At 28.8% G+C, this 20,100-nt stretch overlaps 1 long non-coding RNA gene across 1 annotated transcript; it reads right to left on the bottom strand.

Moving 5' to 3' along the window:
* Positions 1-485: 485 nt before the first annotated feature.
* LOC147812730 (uncharacterized) lies at positions 486-13,510 on the bottom strand. Its single transcript, XR_015432383.1, has 3 exons — positions 13,043-13,510; positions 7,218-7,294; positions 486-1,986 (listed from the first exon to the last, which is right to left on the bottom strand). It is a non-coding gene; the product is annotated as an uncharacterized LOC147812730 (long non-coding RNA).
* Between the last annotated feature and the right edge of the window lie 6,590 nt (positions 13,511-20,100).

Genomic DNA, 20,100 nt, shown 5'->3' on the forward strand with positions numbered 1-20,100 from the left:
TTCTGCCACAGTGAAATGTTTTAAATTTTCGCTTTGAAAAAGTGAATTAGCGAAACGTTTTTCTCCTCTTTAAAAACAATTATTTTTTACTCTATTTAATACAATTGCTTGTCCTTAATATCGATTTTTTTCGCTCTATAGTTGATAGTATTTTAATAATCAGATTCTACTCATGTTAAATACCAAATTATGGCAAATTAAAAAAAAATATTTGTTAACGGGAAATTTTCATTAAAATTTTGATTGTGCCATCTATTCATTCATAAAGTAACTACATAGAACGGTTGATACCGAAGACTCAATATTGAAATTTATTCAATTATTTAAATGTTAGTCTAGTAAATACGTAAAAAAAAGAAAAACATTTACGTTCCTTCACTGGACGTTATGGATTTCTTGTATATATATATATATATATATATATATATATATATATATATATATATATATATATATATATATATATATATATACTATCTGTATTCAAAACCAATCTCGAGACGATCAAACTAAAAGTTAAGAATTAAAATTTTGTGCTTGCACTTATTACGCACAATTTATATTGCTATGCATGCAAGTGAAATACTGTGTCCTTTTAATTTTTTCTCGTTCAAGCGAATGAGTACAGTCATGAATCAAAAGGGCTAATAAATAAAAAAAAAACATGGATTGATGATTAAATCGGCAAAAAATAAACCAAATGTCAAAAGTGATGATTAAATTGCCTGGTTAGAAAATTGCGAGTCGTTATTATACGGATTAAAAATATCAGGTTTTTCGAAGCCCCGGGGAAAAGAATAACAATATCTGTTAAAAGAATAAACCTTTTAGATTTGCTGTAGCAAAAATAAAGTCGCACATTTGAGTACAGAATACAAAACAGGATAAAAAAAAAATAAAAAATATTAACTTGGATTTACAATAAAATTGACACTATAGCACATCAAAAGTACTCGCTTCGAAATTTGCGAGTAGTTATAATATCGTATTTAAAAGATTGGGATTTTAGGAAACATGTAGTAAACCAACAAGTAAGAAAAGCAACTTACATTAACTAAGAAAAGGTATCATAGAACTTTAAAAGCGATTATATTAATTCGAAAGTATTTTACGTTATTATTTTGCTGCATTAAAAAATATTGCGAAAAGTGATCGAAAAACTGCATTGACGCTTCTAAAACTTCGATGCACTACATAAAAATATCAGTATTTTATTTTCCAAAAAAAATAATTATAAATACATAAAATTTATAAGTTTTTTTATTGCGTTCTGGGGCTGTCGCGAGCAACACATCACTAAACGACAGGGGTAAACCGGCAGCTGGTGAGTCGCTTGTTTTGCAACCATATCATATGCAAACAATATTATTTTTGAACCCTCTTTCCCAAAAAAGTAAAAAAAAAAAGTTTCCTTATTAATATTATTGTAATTAAATATTTTTGTAATTACCTACCCTGATAGATAATATGACGTGATAGCTCATATCAAGCAAATTAAAAGTCTATAATATGAACATATTCTTTATAAAACTATATGGGTAAATTGAAAATAACTTTTTCGACATGTGTAGAAATGCTAAGAAAACACGTAATAACTTTCCTTACATTTAAAATGTATCTACGAGGATTCGATTTTAAAATTTATGTTTCGAAAGTAAATAAAGACACCAACACCAAATATTATTTTACTTACATCCACAAGTATAGGAATAACCTGCAGTAATATTAATTACTATAATGAATATCACACTGCTTTTTTTTAAAACTGCAGAATTAGAACCAAGATATTCGGTACAGGGAATAATCAATTCTCTTGAAATACACCATTTTAACAGATAGTCGATTCTTAAACTGATACGGAAAAGTTTGTTCTTTTTGTAGTCTATCTTTTTTAGTCCATTTTGAAATCCTCGGAAATGAGGTTGAAGAGCGTTGTTTAATTCGGCTGACAAGTCTGGGGGCACCCCCGATCCCTTGTTGTAGACACTGTAATAAAAAGTACATTATTATTACCTCTTTATAACACATTTTTTACAATAATAGAATGATAACAAAGGCCTTCGCTTCTTGGTTTCGTGTGATAGAGCTATTAAATAATAGCAACAATTTAATAATAAACTAAGAAAAATTTTATAAACTTCCAAAAGTCACAAAAATAAAAAATAAATAATATGAAAAAAGAAAGAAAATCAAATTCTAACATTTAAGCAAAATTAATAAATCTATAAACAGAAATAAATAAACAAATAAAATAAAATATTTAAATGAAATAAAATAAAATAAATAAATGAAATAAAATAAATTAGAAAAACATTATAACTAAATTAAAAAATGAATAAAAAAAATAGACTAATATTTTACTAAAATTAATTGCAATAATACAAAACAAATCAAAAAATTTACTTCAGGGTCTTGGCATTATACACTTCGTAACAAAGTATATTGAATTAAAATAAGTTTTACGTAAGATAATGGTTTTGGGTTCTAATTTGAAAAATTAATAACTTGTAATTCGTCACAACTTTCTAAAAAGTCAAAATAGTGTAATTTACTTATTTATTTTTTATTGTTTTTATTTAACAGCTGGCAAGTTAAACAATTCCGTCAACAATTGATATCTGAAAAGTCGAATGAAACAATGAAATAAATCTTCCCTTGATTCAAAGTTAAATAGTTAAAAGGTCAATTATTTCGAACAACTTAACATCTTCGCCCTATTCGAAAATTTTGAAAATATATTTTTTATTCTTCGATCCAAAATCTAATTTAGATATGTTTTAAGATATACTTAAGGACATATTATGATAGAGTTTATATTATACTCCCATTAATTTTTTTTAAATATTTCTTACTTAAAATTACGCAAGTTATATGATTATATGCAATTCTCATCACTGCTTTTCCTTATCTTTCCTGCCGTCTTAATAAAGTAAAGAAATAAATTTGATTTCCAATAATTTTAATAAGTTAAATTGTTTCTAGCAGTAAATTAATTCCTCCAAAATTATTTCAATTCTGGGGTTCAAAAATAAATTAAACATAAATGATAACACGATGAACATTAAAGAAAACACGATGAACTTAATGAATTAACTCTTTACTGCGAAATAAGAACAATTTCTATTTAAAATTTATGGAGGACAAAAACGTATATTGAAACTATTTTCTGAACATGATAATTACAGCTATAAAATAATTTAAAATTCATAAATGTATTCTATACTTTATTTGAGTATTAAGAAAAGCCTGAAGTTAGAAAAAGAAAGAATTTTTGATATGACGATTCTAAAATTAGCAAAGTTTTGGAATTTTTTTTACAATTTTCCATTTTTAGTACTTGCTGTTAAACAAAATAAGACCTACCGACCATTTTCCTGCTATAACAATACTTTGTGAGTTGTGCTAAAGTTTAAAAATAGTATTACAAGATTCTTTAAAAAAAAAATTCATCATTTTTTTTTTAAAAAAGGCAACTTTCTTAAAGATAGCGGGCAAGAATAAGTTTGAACGTCAAAATAAAATTTTAACACATTAATTTTTTCTCCATTTAAAAAGAAAAGTAACATGTATTTTTTTTTTTTTTTTTGCATTGCGCATATATGCATTTATTTTTCATTATTCTAATAGGAAACAATAAAAAAGATAATTAATGATTTATAATCATTTCTTCGAATAAATAATAATGCTTACTAAATAGTCAGCTGTTTTGCATCAAGTAATTCTAAAGCAGCAGAATGTATTTAATTCCTTAATAAGGTTTAATTTTCAACTAACTGGAAACAATTCTAAGCTTTCTTTTATTAAAAACTAAAAATAAAAAATTAGTGGCTTTCCTCTCCATGTAACGCAAATGCAGGTTAGTTCTACCAAAAAGCCCTCCATTCGCAACCAAACATTTTTTTGTTTCAAATCACTCCTGTTCTCCTCATTCACATCTGGCGAGTCTTGAAAATGGGTGCATATATTTGAGAACGTTAAACATTTGCTTTAAACACTGGCAATCTCAGAACTTGCTTAACGTAAATGACTAGTGACGTGAATTTTGAGGTCCCAAAACATTTCGACTTTTATTGACATCTTCATATTTTTTGAAGTTAAATGTCATTTTTCATTTGTTCACTTTAGAGTCTTGGTATTTTTCATTTAGTAACAAAGTATATTGAATTGAAATAAGTTTACACGTAAGTTTTACGTACGACAATGGTTTTGGCTCTTAATTTGAAAAAATAATAACTTATAATTCGTCGAGTCCCTGTGCCGTCGAGCGAATCGAGATAATTTTCCATGGTTTTCCTCTCCATGTAACGCAAATGCAGCTTTGTTCCCCCAGAGAGCCCTCCACTAAAGCGAAATCTAGCCCGATACTTGATCCAGGAGTTCCCTTGTCTTCTGGACTGAGTTCAAGTGAGAAATATATTGTAAAATTAATACATTTTATCTGAAAAACGTGTTTTAGTTATAATAGTTAGAATAAAAAGTAATAGTAATAATAAAAAAACAATAATTGTTATAACTTTTCCAATTATTAACTAATTGTAAGAGTCCAAAAGCGAGAGTAACATCTCGAAATTTGCATACAATGACCACAGTGCTGACGAGTCCCTGTGCCGTCAGGCTAAACAATGGGGGCGGGGAAGTTTTCATGGTTTTCCTGTCCATGTAACACAAATGCAGGTTAGCTCCATCAAAAAGTCCTCCACGAAGGCATGTTTCTCCCAATACTCGATCCAGAAGTTCTCCTGTCTTCTGGATTTGGTTCAAAATTTCAAACGGGGTTGAACATTAGTAGTCGTAAACCCAAATATTGGGTCGGCTGTTAAGCGACGGTTATAAAATATAATAATTAAAAAACGAACGCTTATTTTTTAAAGAAAAACTTAAATTTAATTACTAAAACAATTGATTAGGATATTATTGAAAATATAATCTACTTGATTGCGTAGAGAATAAGATTTTGAAAAATGCGAAACATATAATTTGATAATTTGCAGAATATTTAACTACGAAAACACGCAATTATGAGATTAAGTTTCATAAATATAGGGGTACACACCTTGCGGCACATGCGCCCTGAGCAGCAACCGTAAGTAATTTAAAAAAAATAAAATGAAACTAAATTTTTTTTTTTTGAAAAATAAAAAAAAGTCTGAGATTGCTCGTTTAAGTTTTTGACACACCCAATCTCAACCAATGTAGGTTTTCGATTGTTTTTTCGATGGTTAACACTACGAATTTACGCATAGTCTTGAAAATATCATATTTTTAACACGACAGTATTACAATACACGAACGAATTTTGAATTCTAGTTATCACTTTCGTCATTCGCCATATGTGCCGAATTTATCATAAATTCAATGCTACCCATTTTCACGTAGCTTCTGAAATCACGATTTTTTTAAAGATATTTTACGTCTTGAAAGTTTGGAATGGGGCATTTGTATAAATTCGTTTTTGACTAAAGCTTTATTTGCGCAAACTTTATCGCAAATTTAAATGACCATTGCTACGCATTTCCACGAAATATTTAAAATTTTGATATTTTTAGAGCAGGGGTTTCCAACTTACATGTGGCCGGGGCCGCAATCAAAATCACCAGTCAAACATCGGGCCACAACTTAATCAAAATTTTACACAGGACTCTTTTATGGTTGAAGGAACATTGAATATTACAGTCAGATTTTTATCAAAGTTTTTTTAATATTAAAAAGCAAAATAACAAGCATTACAAAATACTTGTTACGTATACTAGCATTACGAATACTTGTTACGTATCATTTTGAATCTTCTCTTAATCAGAAACTTAGTGACAAGAAATTTTTTTCTTTTAAATTTAATTCTGTGATAAATTAAAAATTTTTTGACTTATTAGGAATTATGGCAACAACAAAAAATTCTCGATCATATGAAATTAAATTTTTTTCCTTTTCCGCTCATGCAATATTCAATTCAGGGAAGTTAAATAAAATTTGATATTCATTCACTCTTTCATGCGTTTTAAAATTTACAAATGTAAGTAATTTCATCCAAAATAAATGGTTTTAAAAAGCTAAATGGGAGAATTTCTTCGAAAAAATTTCTGGTACGCACATGCTAAATTACCTTCACAAAATACAAAAAAAAAGAAAAAAGAAAAGAAACAAAAAAGAGCAACATACACGATTATTTTTGTGTTTAAATAAATATTTTCTTGGATGCAAAACCTGAGAAATAATTTTTTTTGCACCGTTGGTACGTTAAATTTCTCAAAAACGAAGAAATTAGGTTTTTTTAAACGGAAGAAAAGTATTTTAAACCCATATAGATTTTTTACAAAAATTGTCCGCTAAGAACGACAACTAATATATTTTAGTTCGCGGGCCACAAAAAATGGCTTAGCGGGCCGCCAGTTGGAAACCACTGTTTTAGAGCGATATTATTACAAATCGCTCGTTTAGATAATCAATAATGACGTGGTTTATTTGTGCCGATTTTGTCGCAAATCAAGTTATTTATAGTCACATGATTTAAAAATCATATATCGCTATTCGTACTTACGCGTTTTAAAAATCATACATTTTGATTCTTCCCGCAATATAAAAATCACACATCGTGATTCGCTAAAAATTACGTTCCGTATTGACATTAACGAGATTTAAAAATCATCCATCGTGATTCGTATTCATGAGATTTAAAATCGCATATTCCGATTTGTATTCTGGCGTTTAAAAAATCATTCGCTGTTACACTTCTCGTAATTCAAAAATCATACACCACGATTCGTATTCACACGATTTAAATACCACATTGCGATTCATACTCACGCGTTTTAAAAATCAGACCTTGTGAGTCTTCTTGCAATTTAAAATATCAATTTCGATTCGTACTCACGCGATTTAAAAATCACGACATCGTCATTCTTATTTAAGGGATTTAAAACTCAGGAAAGGAAGAGCACCATTTGGGACAAATTTCCAAAACTGATAAAGTTATCTGCCCAAGTTTAATACAGCAGAGAACAATAGCTTCTGTAAAAAGACTGTTTTCCAGAATGAATTGGGCATGTTCAAGATTGTGGAGCAGTCTTCATTAAATTAAACAGTCTAATTAAATCATTAAATTTTCACTTAATTGCCCAAAAAAGCTATCAGACAATTACATAGGAAATATTAAAACAAAAAACATTTTATTCACTTTAAAGAGATTTTAAAATGGTTAAAGCATTAAATAAAATTCTTACCAGAACCATTTAAGAAAAATGATGTAACACGCAAAACCTACAACTCCCCTTCATAGATATAAAGGCTGCAGTTAATCCTGTAAAATGCAAAGAAAAAAAAGAAATTTTTAAATGAAATACTCAAAATTTCAAATAACACATCAGAATAAAAATTTACTCAGGACACTGATATACAACATATTGAATATGTCACAAGTGACTAACTGTAAAAAAATAGTAGCTGAAAATAGCTGACTAAATTGTATCCTCTGATAATAAAAGTAGAACACAGGTTGAAAAAAAAACCTTAAAAAAGTAGAGACTGAATGTTTGATAAAGGCAGACATTAACACATTATTTTTTCTATTGAGAATCATAAATGAAAACAAATTGGGGATCGCAATTATTATTTAACCATGGGGGGGGGGGGGACGAAAACATTATCGAAATCTGACAAATCACAGCACAGGAAGGTGTATATAATAAATAACAAGGCAAGTTTGATTGCTTGTGGAAACAAATATAAGTTAAAAGATTGTTGAAAACATGTTTAAGTTTCGACGTCCAATTAAATCTGTTTTGATGATTACTACATTCCTCTTATTCATTATTTTTTCTCTTGAATATTAATTTAGGACTCCTCATGTGTATACTTTTTATTTTCATTTCTACAAAAGGATTTTAAAAAATACATATTAAGAGCAGACTTTTCGGAACACTCTGCATAAGACAGGATTCTTTATAAACCTCAAATGCTTTTTTTTGCTTCTTTTGCCATTTATCTCGTTATTATATTGTAATTCTTAGCAATTTCGACGTCATTTTTCGAGTTTGAAATCTTGCATTTGAGTAATCACTGATTTTTTGTGCACCGACTTCGAAGTCTTAAAAAAAAAGCTTAGAGATTATATTCTTTTTTCATCGTTATAGTGACCCTCCAGGCAGAATTTTTGTCTGCGACAAACCTCAACATCTTTCTACAAGATATTTTTAATAGTAACAAATACATACATTACCTATTTAAAATAACAGACGAGCTTCGTGTTTACAACAACGCCTGTACGCACAGAAAAAAAAAGAATGTCAACCGTAATTGTATTTCTAATCATTATTTTTAAATGATTTAATATTTAATTGAAAATGTGATATTTTTTTTTCATCTACATATAAAAATATTTCATAATTTAATATTATGGGCAATATTTTCACATTTTGAAAGAGTTAAAAAAACGCATGAGCTTATTTTGAGTGAAATGGACCAATGAATGTCGACATATCACAGATTTTACGAGAAAAAATGTTTTCTTTTAGAACAGTTCTTTATAAAAACAGCTGAAGAAAATTATTTCGATGTTTTGAGACCAAAACTATGTTACTTTGAAATATGACTCAATGGGAGCAAATTTAAATTATGTTCCGAACGTTCTCGTACGTAAGGTTTTAAGTGCGAAAAGCGCCAGTTTCGGTGAAGCAGAAAAATATTATACAATATAAAATTATATTTTATTATATAAAATTTTAAGGAAATCGAATGTTTAAGATAATTTATAAAATACTTCAATCACCTAACTACTCAGTTAATGAAAAAAAAAATCGTATAAATTACTAGATTTTTGAGATCAAAATGTGTTTTTAAATCCTAAATGTGATGCAATTAGCATTTACATTTTTTAAAGTAAGTTCTCTTTTAGTTAAAAACATGAGCACGAAAAGAATTATTTACGGTTTGAGTTAAAGCATTAAAAATAGCTTATATGATGATATTGACTGTTTGTTTATTTTTTGACAATTTGGCTTAATGAATAATTACATAATCGGATAAAAATTTTCAACCTTTCACTAATTATCTAAACTAAATTTAATAGAATTAGTGAACATAATTAACTTAATGTGATTATACTTTTAGAAGTAACCTATTTTAAAATTAAATTACGAATTAAAAGCCTACAAAAATTCCGGATTTTAAAACTACAACGCAGTAAAACTTTACACAACCATAAAATATTTCACTATAAAAAATACACATTATTGACATGAACTTTCACAGATTTTGTTTACTCATTATCATGGCGAACAACATGGTTATCTGTGGTTACGCCTAAGGTCTCCAACGCATATAATTTTTTTGAAGGACTAGAGATCTCTTACACAAACTTGAATCTAACGCCCCTCTCTTCCAAATCTAATTTTTACGATGACTAAGTTTTTCTCATACACACATTTCATCTCTACACGGAAGAAGCCTTTTAATCAACTACTGAGCAATACTTAATTTCGTTATGGCTCGTAATAGATACGAAAACTAATCATGGAGTATCCAAATTAGGATCATTATCAATTTTTTTTAAATAGTTACCAAAGCACAAGTAGCTGTCAAAATCATTGCAAGCTTTAGAAAATAATGTTCGATAGTGTGTTCGAGCTTAGATTAAGAATATAGACAGTGAATAGTAGGCAATAAAGGCTTAACAACATTTATCTTGTTAAACTCAAAAAATATTTGGACTCAATAGTATGATAACCTACTCTCAACATTGAAGCTTTTAGAACTCCAAAAACAATTTCAAAAACAAAATCATTTGAACTTACGAAAAAGAATACTAAATATATGTATTTTATGCGTACCTAGAAAAAAAAATGTCGTAAGTTCTAACACCAACTTTCATTCCTAATTTGGGGATTGCTTTTCTTGTTCTTTTTATTTTGTTTCTGAGCTAAAATCATAAATATTTAATGCCAAACTTAACTAAAACACATTATGTGTAAATAAAGGTAAATAGTATTTATTAAATATGTTTATTCATTAAGCTATTCATTCGTTTCAATCCTACGTCTAATTTTCGACTACAAGAAACAATCCGTTTTATCATAGTTGTCTCATGGACTCAGGTCCAAGGAGTGTTTCATCAAGCATTACATCTGAACTACAGTTTTCCATAAGAAGTCTATACTTAAGCCATCCATAAATAAGCTATAAGAATGCTGCTATCGGTATTTGATCCACGATGTCTAATTCTGGATGAATTGTGTTGCACAAGATTATTAATTTCATAAAATGATATAAAACGAAATAAGTATTAATTTATAAAATCAAAATACAAAAATTTTTAAGAGTTACTATTTTATTAATTTATTATTAATGTTATATTTTCATTAATTTATTCTTTATTATTACATATTCCTGCGGTTAGCCTGTCGGTAAGTAGATTCTAACCCATGATCCGTCTACCACTAAGGATATTTTATCAGCGCAAGCCGGGAGGGAGCAGAACTCGAATCGACCAGCCAACACGAGATCCCCTGAGCCACCGAGGTTCCACAGTTATCTTTTTTTTTTTTCTTCGAGGGAGGGGATCATTTCCAAATGATTTTTCAAATTCATATATTCTCATTAGTTTTCATGCTACCCGCCTGTTTGTTAACAATATTTTTTTTCAATAAATAGTTGTCTCTTTTTGAAATTTGTTCCAATATTTCTGAAAATAGTCACATTTTAGCTGTTTTTAAAATAAATATTAGCCGTATTCGCCTACCATTAGTTTTAGTAGCAACCATTAGTTTAGTAGCGACTACTAAACTACCATTAGTTTAGTAGTCGCCTGATATATTAATATCTAAACAAAGGCCGGGATTGCCCGGTCGGTAGGGCGCTGGGCCATGTCCGAGAGCTCATGGGTTCGAACCCCGCCGGCCGAAGACTCCTAGTGTAGTAAATGGTGACTGATGCACGTTAAATCTGTCGAGTCGCAACGTTCTCCATGTTCCCATAGATTACGCACCGCTGGAGACAGAAAGGCTCTTTTCACGCATGATACTGTGGGCCAAAATAGCACGATATATTAAACTTTTCTGGAATCGACAGCGTACCTGAAGGGGTTAGAAGACCTCTTGGTTCGACATTGGGGGGACATTCCCCCTAACATTTTATTAAGTTAATTTTTATGTACTATTTATTTTACATTAATTAATTAATTATAATCCCCAATTTCTGTACATGATCTGCCATCTAAAAGTAATTTTAAGCCGTCAATATTTCATCGCACTGACGACAACATACTAAATACGAATGGTATTTTAAGGAACCAATTTTAACAATAGGAACCACAGTATGTTTCATAAATCGTCTTCTGAATAACTATAAAACAATTTCTATTCTTATGACCTCATGTCACAGAGACCTGTACTCGACTATCGATTTACAAAATTTTTCTTTTTAACGAAAATATTTTTTATTGCGTCGGCAGAAAATTATAAACAAAAATAAAAACTAAATAAAAAAGACGTCACAGAAATAGGAAAAGATTGTTCTTCAAAGGAACTCAACTTTCGAAGAGGTTTCTTAATCCTTCTTACAAATAAACTGATAAAGAATATTTTCTCTATAAGGGCTTACCATACATGCAAAATATAATTAGAATTTGAGATATAAAGTGTTCAGTATTATTGTTTCTCCATAAATTTTTCTCATAAAATTATGGCAATACAATTCTGCAATCAACAATTTTTGAAAGATGTTAACATAGTAAACAGTAATTGGTTTTTAGATTTTTTGATAAGTGTCTTTATTTTTATGCAATTACTCTTAAAGGAAATTTTCAGCATTATCCACATTAGTTTTCATCCATTAATAGTGCAACAAGATTATGTTTTGAAAAATCTAAAAACTGAGAAGTATGTATTTATAAATTACCCACTCAAATCGTATTATTTTATTACTTTAAAGTTTTGTGGAAAAATTCCTAGAAGCACTAAAAAATAACCAGGCTCTATTTCACCAAATCTAATAAAAAAATTTTTTTATTTTCCTTACCTCTTCTGAGAGGTATTGTGCCGTCTAATAATATTATATCATCAAAAGTTTGTTGAGTACAAAAATATATCGAGAAAACAGAAATTTAACCCAGAGTCTAAGATGGTGAGCTGTTTTGGTAAACTATTCTTGCCAGCACAAGTGCTTCTGTTAGAAAGCTCTGTTGTCGCATTAAAGGATGTTTTTTTATATTAATATACTATTTTTATAACTGATGACAGTTTCCAACAGTCATTCATGACTGTGCTTGTTAGGTCAGGTTTAACCTATATTTGGTCACACCTCCTATGCTAATTCTGTAATTGACATAAAACATCAATAAGGAGGAAAGCCACCGTTTTATTTAACTCCATGTTGCATTATCTGAGCTATAAAAAAATTGCAGAAAATGAAAATAAAGCATTGATTTTGATAATTTTCATTTAAGTGGGAAAATGTCACGAAATCGGTGATTTTCTTTTAAAGGATTAATAACTATTTATGTATATATTAAAGTTATTTGTCCGCTCTAAGGACCAGATAATTCTTCATGGCATGATGGTATATAATTTAAAATCGTAGCTTTCCCTCAAGTGTAAAACATTTAAAATATAGTGTAAAACATTTTAAAATATCCATTGATGAAAGAGCTTCCATGTTTTGTTTCGAACACATTAAAGCTCGAAATTTTTTTTGAAGAATCTAAAATTTTTGGCATCTCAAACTATTATTCCTGCATTTTGCAACTTCAATATTAAAATTTCGTTTTTTTTTTTAAATTTATAAAAATTATTTTGTAAGACACTTATGAAATTTCTTATGTTGTTTTAACCAATTGCTTTTTAATTTCAAGTCAAATAGTCATCATTACGATGGTCGCAGTTTGTACTACATCCCCTACTATAAGTCAAGAATTAAAAAATATATTTAGGCAATAAAAGCAATTCAATTTTCATCCGTCGAATACAGTTCTGAAATTATAATCTATTTCAAGCATACTTAAAAAAATGATTTTATTTATATAATATTGCATAATAAAAGTTATTAATATGCTTACCTGATTTGTATCAATAGTAAACAACAGATGAAAGTATTAAGGAAAGTATTTGTAGTCTTCAATACTTCTGTTAACTAAAAGAAAAACTAAAATATTTATGAGTTTTACCTGAAAAGGAATGAATTAGATATACGTATAGCTTAAAAGTAGTCTTATGGGTTGTATGACTTAAAAATTTTGTTTAAATTGATTGGGCAATTATTTATTATTCAAAACTATTATTCAACACTATCATTCAACTTATTTTCAAAATATTTTTTTTTCCTTCTTACAATTCACTATTTTATTTTTTTCTTTGGGTCTTTCTGAGGGGGGCCATGGGAAAAACTCTACTGATAGTATAGGGCTCAGGGACGGCGTGCCATTTAATGCACGCGACACAATATTTCGGGCGCGGCACCGATCACAATTGTTATTGCACTATGAATTGTTATTACACAAATGTCACACACTATGAAGCATATGTAACAATTAGGACTGGGCGATATTAGAAATTATATATCGTGATTAGGACAGGGCTATGAATCGATATATCGCGACATATCGATTTAACGCCTATATCGGCAAACCGATACAGCAACTTTCATTCCAAGCGATGCATCAGAAATCTGATTTAAGCCGTCGAGTGAAGAAGACGATATAACGATATAGCGATACACGCAAGGACTTTCTCTTACGTTCCGATGCCAACTCGCGCTGTGGAAGACGATATTGTTTCGTTATGTTGAGACGGACTTGACTGATGAGCGGTAGAATCAGAATCACTTTTGAGACCTTATATCGTTATATCACATGTTCGTTTTCGCACCTTCGCGATTTGAAATCGTTTCTTGTAGATTATTTTCAATGGGATTAACTTCGCGATCGCCGTCGTAACCTTGTTCTGAACGCAATCTATTATTGAAACGAATTTATAAAGAAAAGTTTCTTCATTAATTAGGTAAGTTTTTTATTTATTTTCTGACAAAACTTTTTTTATATTTTTAAATGTGAAAATTATCGGAAATCTAATTTAAGGCACCCATAAGGAATTAAATTACAAAGTAAATAAATTTGTTAGGTTATTTTTTTACTTTCTTTTAATTTATTAAAAACCTTTCGGATAAAACTTCTTATAATTTAATGGGCTTCTATTACTGATTTTAAATTTATAAATCTTGAGTTGCTTTTATTTTTAGAAATAAAGTTAAAACAAAACTTATTTTTTGGACATAAATCAATAAACTTTATTTGTTCAAAAGAATTTGAAAAGTTTGCGAATTTTATTCATTTCTTTTTTTTTTTTTTTTTATCAATTACTACTTCGTTTTATTAAAGAGTAAAATCATTATTTTTCTTTAATTTTCGTTTTATATTATTAGTTAATTAGCTAAATATATTACTGAATATCACAATTCTTTTGTTTTTATTTTTAAGAATTTAATTAAGAAACTTAAGCCTTACTTTGTTTTTCGTTCATAATTCGGTCATTATTTAATTTAATTAAATTATTTATATGAAATAATAATAAAAATAGTGTTTAAGAAGCATTTTTTTTCTAAAATTTATTTAGCTCTTTGTTTTAAGCATACAAATAATTTTTTAACGAACTTATTTTTTAAATTTTGTTCCTATGCTGTTAGGTAAATATATTGATAAATTTCACTTTTATTTATTTTTTTATTTTTAAACTAAGAAATCTTTTGTTATTTGCGGGATCATTTTTAGAAAATATAACAAAACTTGTGTTTACTTCTTCATTAAGAATTTGAACATTACGATCGAACTTAATAATTCTGTAATTATTTGCGCATAATAGTACAAGCAAATATTGATTTGTTAAAAAAAGTTTCTTTTTTTAAAAAAAAAAAATATTTTTAACACTTTGTTTTAAGTGTATAATGAATTTCTTAACAAACTTTTTTTTAAATTTTTTAAATTTTCTTTCAATAATTTCAGCTAGATATCTTTATAAAATTCCCTTTTTATTTTTAAACTGAGAAATCTTTCAGAGAACGAAAATTTTAAGAAATTATTACAAATCTTATGTTTACTTTTTAGTTTAAAATTCGAACATTTTTAATTTTAAACTTCGGCTTTTAGTCAATCTAACTTTTATTTTAATTAAAATATATTTTGAAATTTTAAAATCAGCTTTTGTTTAATAACAATATTTTTTTTCATTAAGGGTGTTTTAGGAGTTAACTTAAATTAAGACTGCTTATACCTTATAAACGATAAAGAAGTGCAAATATTTCATTCTGTATCTACACACATTTTTTCAATAAATATTTTAAGTAAGATTTGTACATCTTAGTCAATTTATTTAATATCTTTCTTTAGCAAAACATATATATTTTCAAATTTATAAATTGATTTAAATCAATATGCGTATGAAGTCTTGATAGAAATCTGACTTTCTGTGCCTTAAAGTAAATGAAATTCAAAAATACTATATCGCGATACATCGCTATATCGCGATGCAAAACTGACGATATATCACGATATATAATTTCTAATATCGCCCAGTCCTAATCGTGATGCATCGTCAGTTTTGCATCGCGATATAGCGATGTATCGCGATATAGTATTTTTGAATTTCATTTACTTGTAAGGCACAGAAAGTCAGATTTCTATCAAAACTTCATACTCAGATTGATTTAAATCAATTTATAAATTTGAAGATATACATGTTTTGCTTAAGAAAGATATTAAATAAATTGACTACAATGTTCAAATCTTACTTAAAATATTTATTGAAATGTTTGTTTGGAAATTCATAATACGCGTAAAACAAAGTGCTAAAAACTTTTTTTAAAGCGTTTTTTACAAATTAATATTTTCTTGTACTATTATGCATAAATAATTACATAATTATTAAGTTCGATCGTAATGTTCAATTTCTAAATGAAACGTTAAAAATTATCATTGTGTTTAAAACAAAGTGCTAAATAAATTTTAGAAAAAAAAAACGCTTCTAGAACACTATTTTTTATTACAGTACAGAACCCGTTATCCGGAAATCAGAAAACCGGAAAATCAAAAAACCGGAGCGAAATTCGATAAATTTTGTCGCCATTTTTTTAAAAAAAAATTTGTTTTTCGTCATAAGATTTCGAGATTTTTCTTTCTTTTTTGAAAGATGTTTACCTTACCATCATTTTGGAAACAATCATTAGTGTATTACTTCATCGTTTTTTCTTTTTTTTAAGATTATTTCCAAATATATTTTTTTTAGTTGAGTTTGACAATAAAAAAAACGGCTTTTTGTAGCGATTCAGAAAACCGGAAAAATCAGTTATCCGGAATAGCGATGGTCCCGATCGTTCCGGATAATCGGTTTCCTACTGTATTATCATTTCAGTTATTATAGTTATATTATAGTTCATTTACGTCATACTAGAGCTGCACAATGGGCTATTGGCGACGGTCTGGAAAACATCCCTGAGGATGATCCGAACACATGCCATCACAATTTTGATCCTCTGCAGATGGGATGGCACCCCCGCTTCGGTAGCTCGACGACCTGCACGTGAAGTCGAGCACTTTACGGTAGAACAGTGTAACGAGGACCAATACTGCACACCTTCGGTCCCTACGCAGACTGATCCAAGTGGTCACTCACCCGCACACTGACCGCAGCCAGTGATGCTTGACTTCGGTCATCTGCAGGGAACCGTGTCTAAACGATCAGTGCACAGCGGGACCTTATCATTTCAGATAAATAATTAAATTAAATAATGACCGAATTATGAACGATAAACAAAGTAAGATTTAATTTCTTAAAAATAAAAAAAAATGTGATATTCGATAATATATTTAGCTAATTAACAAATAATATGAAAAGAATATTTTTTAACAAAAATTATTATACTCTCTAATAAAACGGAAGTGCTAAATTATTTAAAAAAATGAATAAAATACGCAAACCTTTCAAATTTTTTTGTATAAACAAAGTGATTGACTTATGTCCAAATCCAAATGACAAAAATAAATTTTGTTTTAACTTTATTTCTAAAAATAAAAACAACAAGATTTATAAATTTAAAATCAGTAATAAAAAACTCATTAAATTATTAGAAGTTTTATCCAAAAAGTTTTTAATAAATTAAAAGAAAGTAAGAAAATAACCTAACAAATTCAATTCTTTATGGGCGCCTAAATTAGATTGCCGATAATTTTCATTAAAAATAAAAAGAATTTTTTTTAAAAGAAACTTATTTAATGAATGAAGAAACTCTTCTTTATATATTCTTTTCAATAATAGATTGCCTTCAGAACAAGGTAACATCGGTGATCACGAAGTTAGTTCCACTGAAAATAATCTACAAGAAAAGTTGCGACAAAGAAAAAAAAAGCCAAGAGGTGCGAAAAGGAACATGCGATATAACGATATGTTTTCTCAAAACTCTGATTCTGTTTCTACAGCTCACCAATCAAGGCCATTTCAACATAACGAAACGAACATCGTCTTCCACAGCGCGAGTCGACATCGGAACGTAAGAGAAGAGTCTTATATCGCTATATCGTTATCTTATATCCTTGCGTGTCTTATATCGCTATATCGTTTTGCGCTCGTTGTCTTTACTCGACGGCTTAAATCAGATTTTTGATGCATCGCCATGAATGAACGTCGCTGTATCGTCTTGCCGATATATGCGTTAAATCGATATGTCTCGATACATCGATTTATAGCCCAGTCCTAGTAACAATTAAATTAAAATTCACAAAAAACAAACAAAATAATAAACAATTAATAAAAAAATTAACAATTAATGCTAAAAGAACAATTAATAACCATAAAAAAACAAGCTAACAATAAATAACTAGCAAAATAATCAACATTCCTGCTTAAACTAATATCTTACAACCTAATATAAGTTATTTGTCATTTAATCTGCAATAACAGAAGTCCCACTGATGCTACTTTAAGTTGAATTACGCGTATAGCTGAGACATTGCAAAATGTATTTTCTTTTCAATGTAAATAAAGAGTTTTAAGTTGATAGTATTTAGTATTATTATTTTTCCGATAATCATCAAGTCAAAATTATTTGACGGCACGTCTGTGATTTCATTAAACAATTTTTTTAAAAAAATGTCACGTTGGTGTATAAAGGTTCGCCACCCCTGGTATAGGGAATTCGTTCAATAAAGTCTTTATTTTGGAAATTTTTTTAAAAACTAATGGTTTGTTCTGGCTTTTAGAAAACGTTACCTGGGCTTGCATTGAAATTTTTTTTAGCATCTCTCAGCAAGGTTTAAACAGATAATATTTTGACTTTAATTGATGGTTCTTACCAATATGAACAATAATAACACAGGTTAGCGTACACAAACTTAGGTCCATTTACATCATGGTTAACACCATTTTTTAATTGTAACAACTGGAAAATGAACTCATTATTTCTTTTATTACTCACTATATATATACTATTTTTCATCTCATTATTTCCAGCAAATTCTTTTTTAAATAAAATACAGTTATTTTTATAACCTTAAAAAATATAGTACTTTTGATATGCAAGCAAATCTTCCTCTCACATTCTATTTTATTATTTATGACAGCAAAACAAATGTAGTACTTTAAATTATGGCAGTCATCAACTCTCATTCCCACCAATTAGAGTATTTAAAAAAAATGTATATTTCTTCTAAATAAAAAATATTGTAAAGCGTGAGTTTTTCAGATAATATATTATATGCAGTTTGTTCACGGTCTTTAATTATTAAATTGACTGCTCAAAAGTCAAACTTTTATCTTTTTAAATTGACTGCTCAAAAGTCAAACTTTTATCTTATTACAATAATTTTTGGAATGCAATTGCACAAAAAAATAAACGATTTTATTTTTAAAAAAGCATTTCCGCCTCATTATTTAAATGGAAATTTTTTTATTGCGCAAGAAATTAGACACAAAAACAAAAATTTAAAAAAAACAAAACATTATTGCCTTGACAGCAGGTAAACACTCTGCAGATGAATTTCTAAATCGTTACTACGGCCCCGGCAATACAAGCACATAGACATGGGCGCCCATAGGGGAGGGCCGAAGGGGCCCAGGCCCCACCCCCTAGATCCCCAGATTTTCACTAGAGCCCAATCGAAATAGGACAAAATGAAATTTTGGCATTTCTGAAAAAAATGAACATAAAGCCTTTCGAATCAAAGTCCTTTTCAAGTCAACAAAATCCAAATTTTCTAAAGCAATTCAAGATCATGTTTGCTTTTGTTATCACTTGCTTGAAGGGCGCGCGGAGGGGTCGAATTACTGCAAATAGGCATCAAATGATACCGGTGATTAGAGCTGTCATTCATCCGGGCCTACTCAAGAAGAGCCCAGAGCCTACGGGGGATTCTTGGACATTGGGCAAGAACAGAAGTGCAAATCGTTGAGTCCCAGTGGCGTGCCAGCCGTGGGGGGGGGGGGGTTGTCAGTCGCCCTCTCTGAAATTTTAGTGAGGGGGCAAATAATATGTTTCGCCCCTCCTGAAATTTAAACATTCGAGAAAATAAAATCAAGTAAAATTCCAATCAAAAAATAGTAAAAAAGTTAATTATTAGGAAAAAAAAACATTTTAAATTGAACTTTGAAGCTATTTTCCTCAGAAATTAAAGTAATAGATTATAATAAATATAAAGACAAGGATCTTTTTTTCAACTTAGAAGCTATTTTTCAAAAAGAAAACTTTTATATTTAATAAAAGGGCGAATAATGCGTTTCGCCCCTTCTGAAATTTAGACATTCACAAATATGAAGTCAAATTATACATTAGTAAACTTAGAGGGAAAACAAACCTTATTTTTTTCCAACTAAATTGAGGGGTCGAATTAATAAATTAATTTAATTTAATTGAGGGGCGAATGATGTGCTTCGCCCCTTCTAAAATTAGCCATTCGTGAAGATAAAGTTAGGTTGGTAGTTTTAGAAAAAAAAGGAACTTTTTTAAATTTAAAAAAACAAAACATTATTTTCTTCTGATATTTAATTACGGGAGCGAATAGTGTGCTTAGCCCCTTTTGAAATCTAGACATTAGTGACTATGAGGTCAAGTTCAAAAAAAAAAAAAAAAAAAAGG

This window comes from Parasteatoda tepidariorum, chromosome 3, assembly GCF_982258835.1.
Source record: "Parasteatoda tepidariorum strain Cologne lab strain chromosome 3, Ptep-v5.0, whole genome shotgun sequence".
In the NCBI taxonomy this organism is placed as follows: Eukaryota; Metazoa; Arthropoda; class Arachnida; order Araneae; family Theridiidae; genus Parasteatoda; species Parasteatoda tepidariorum.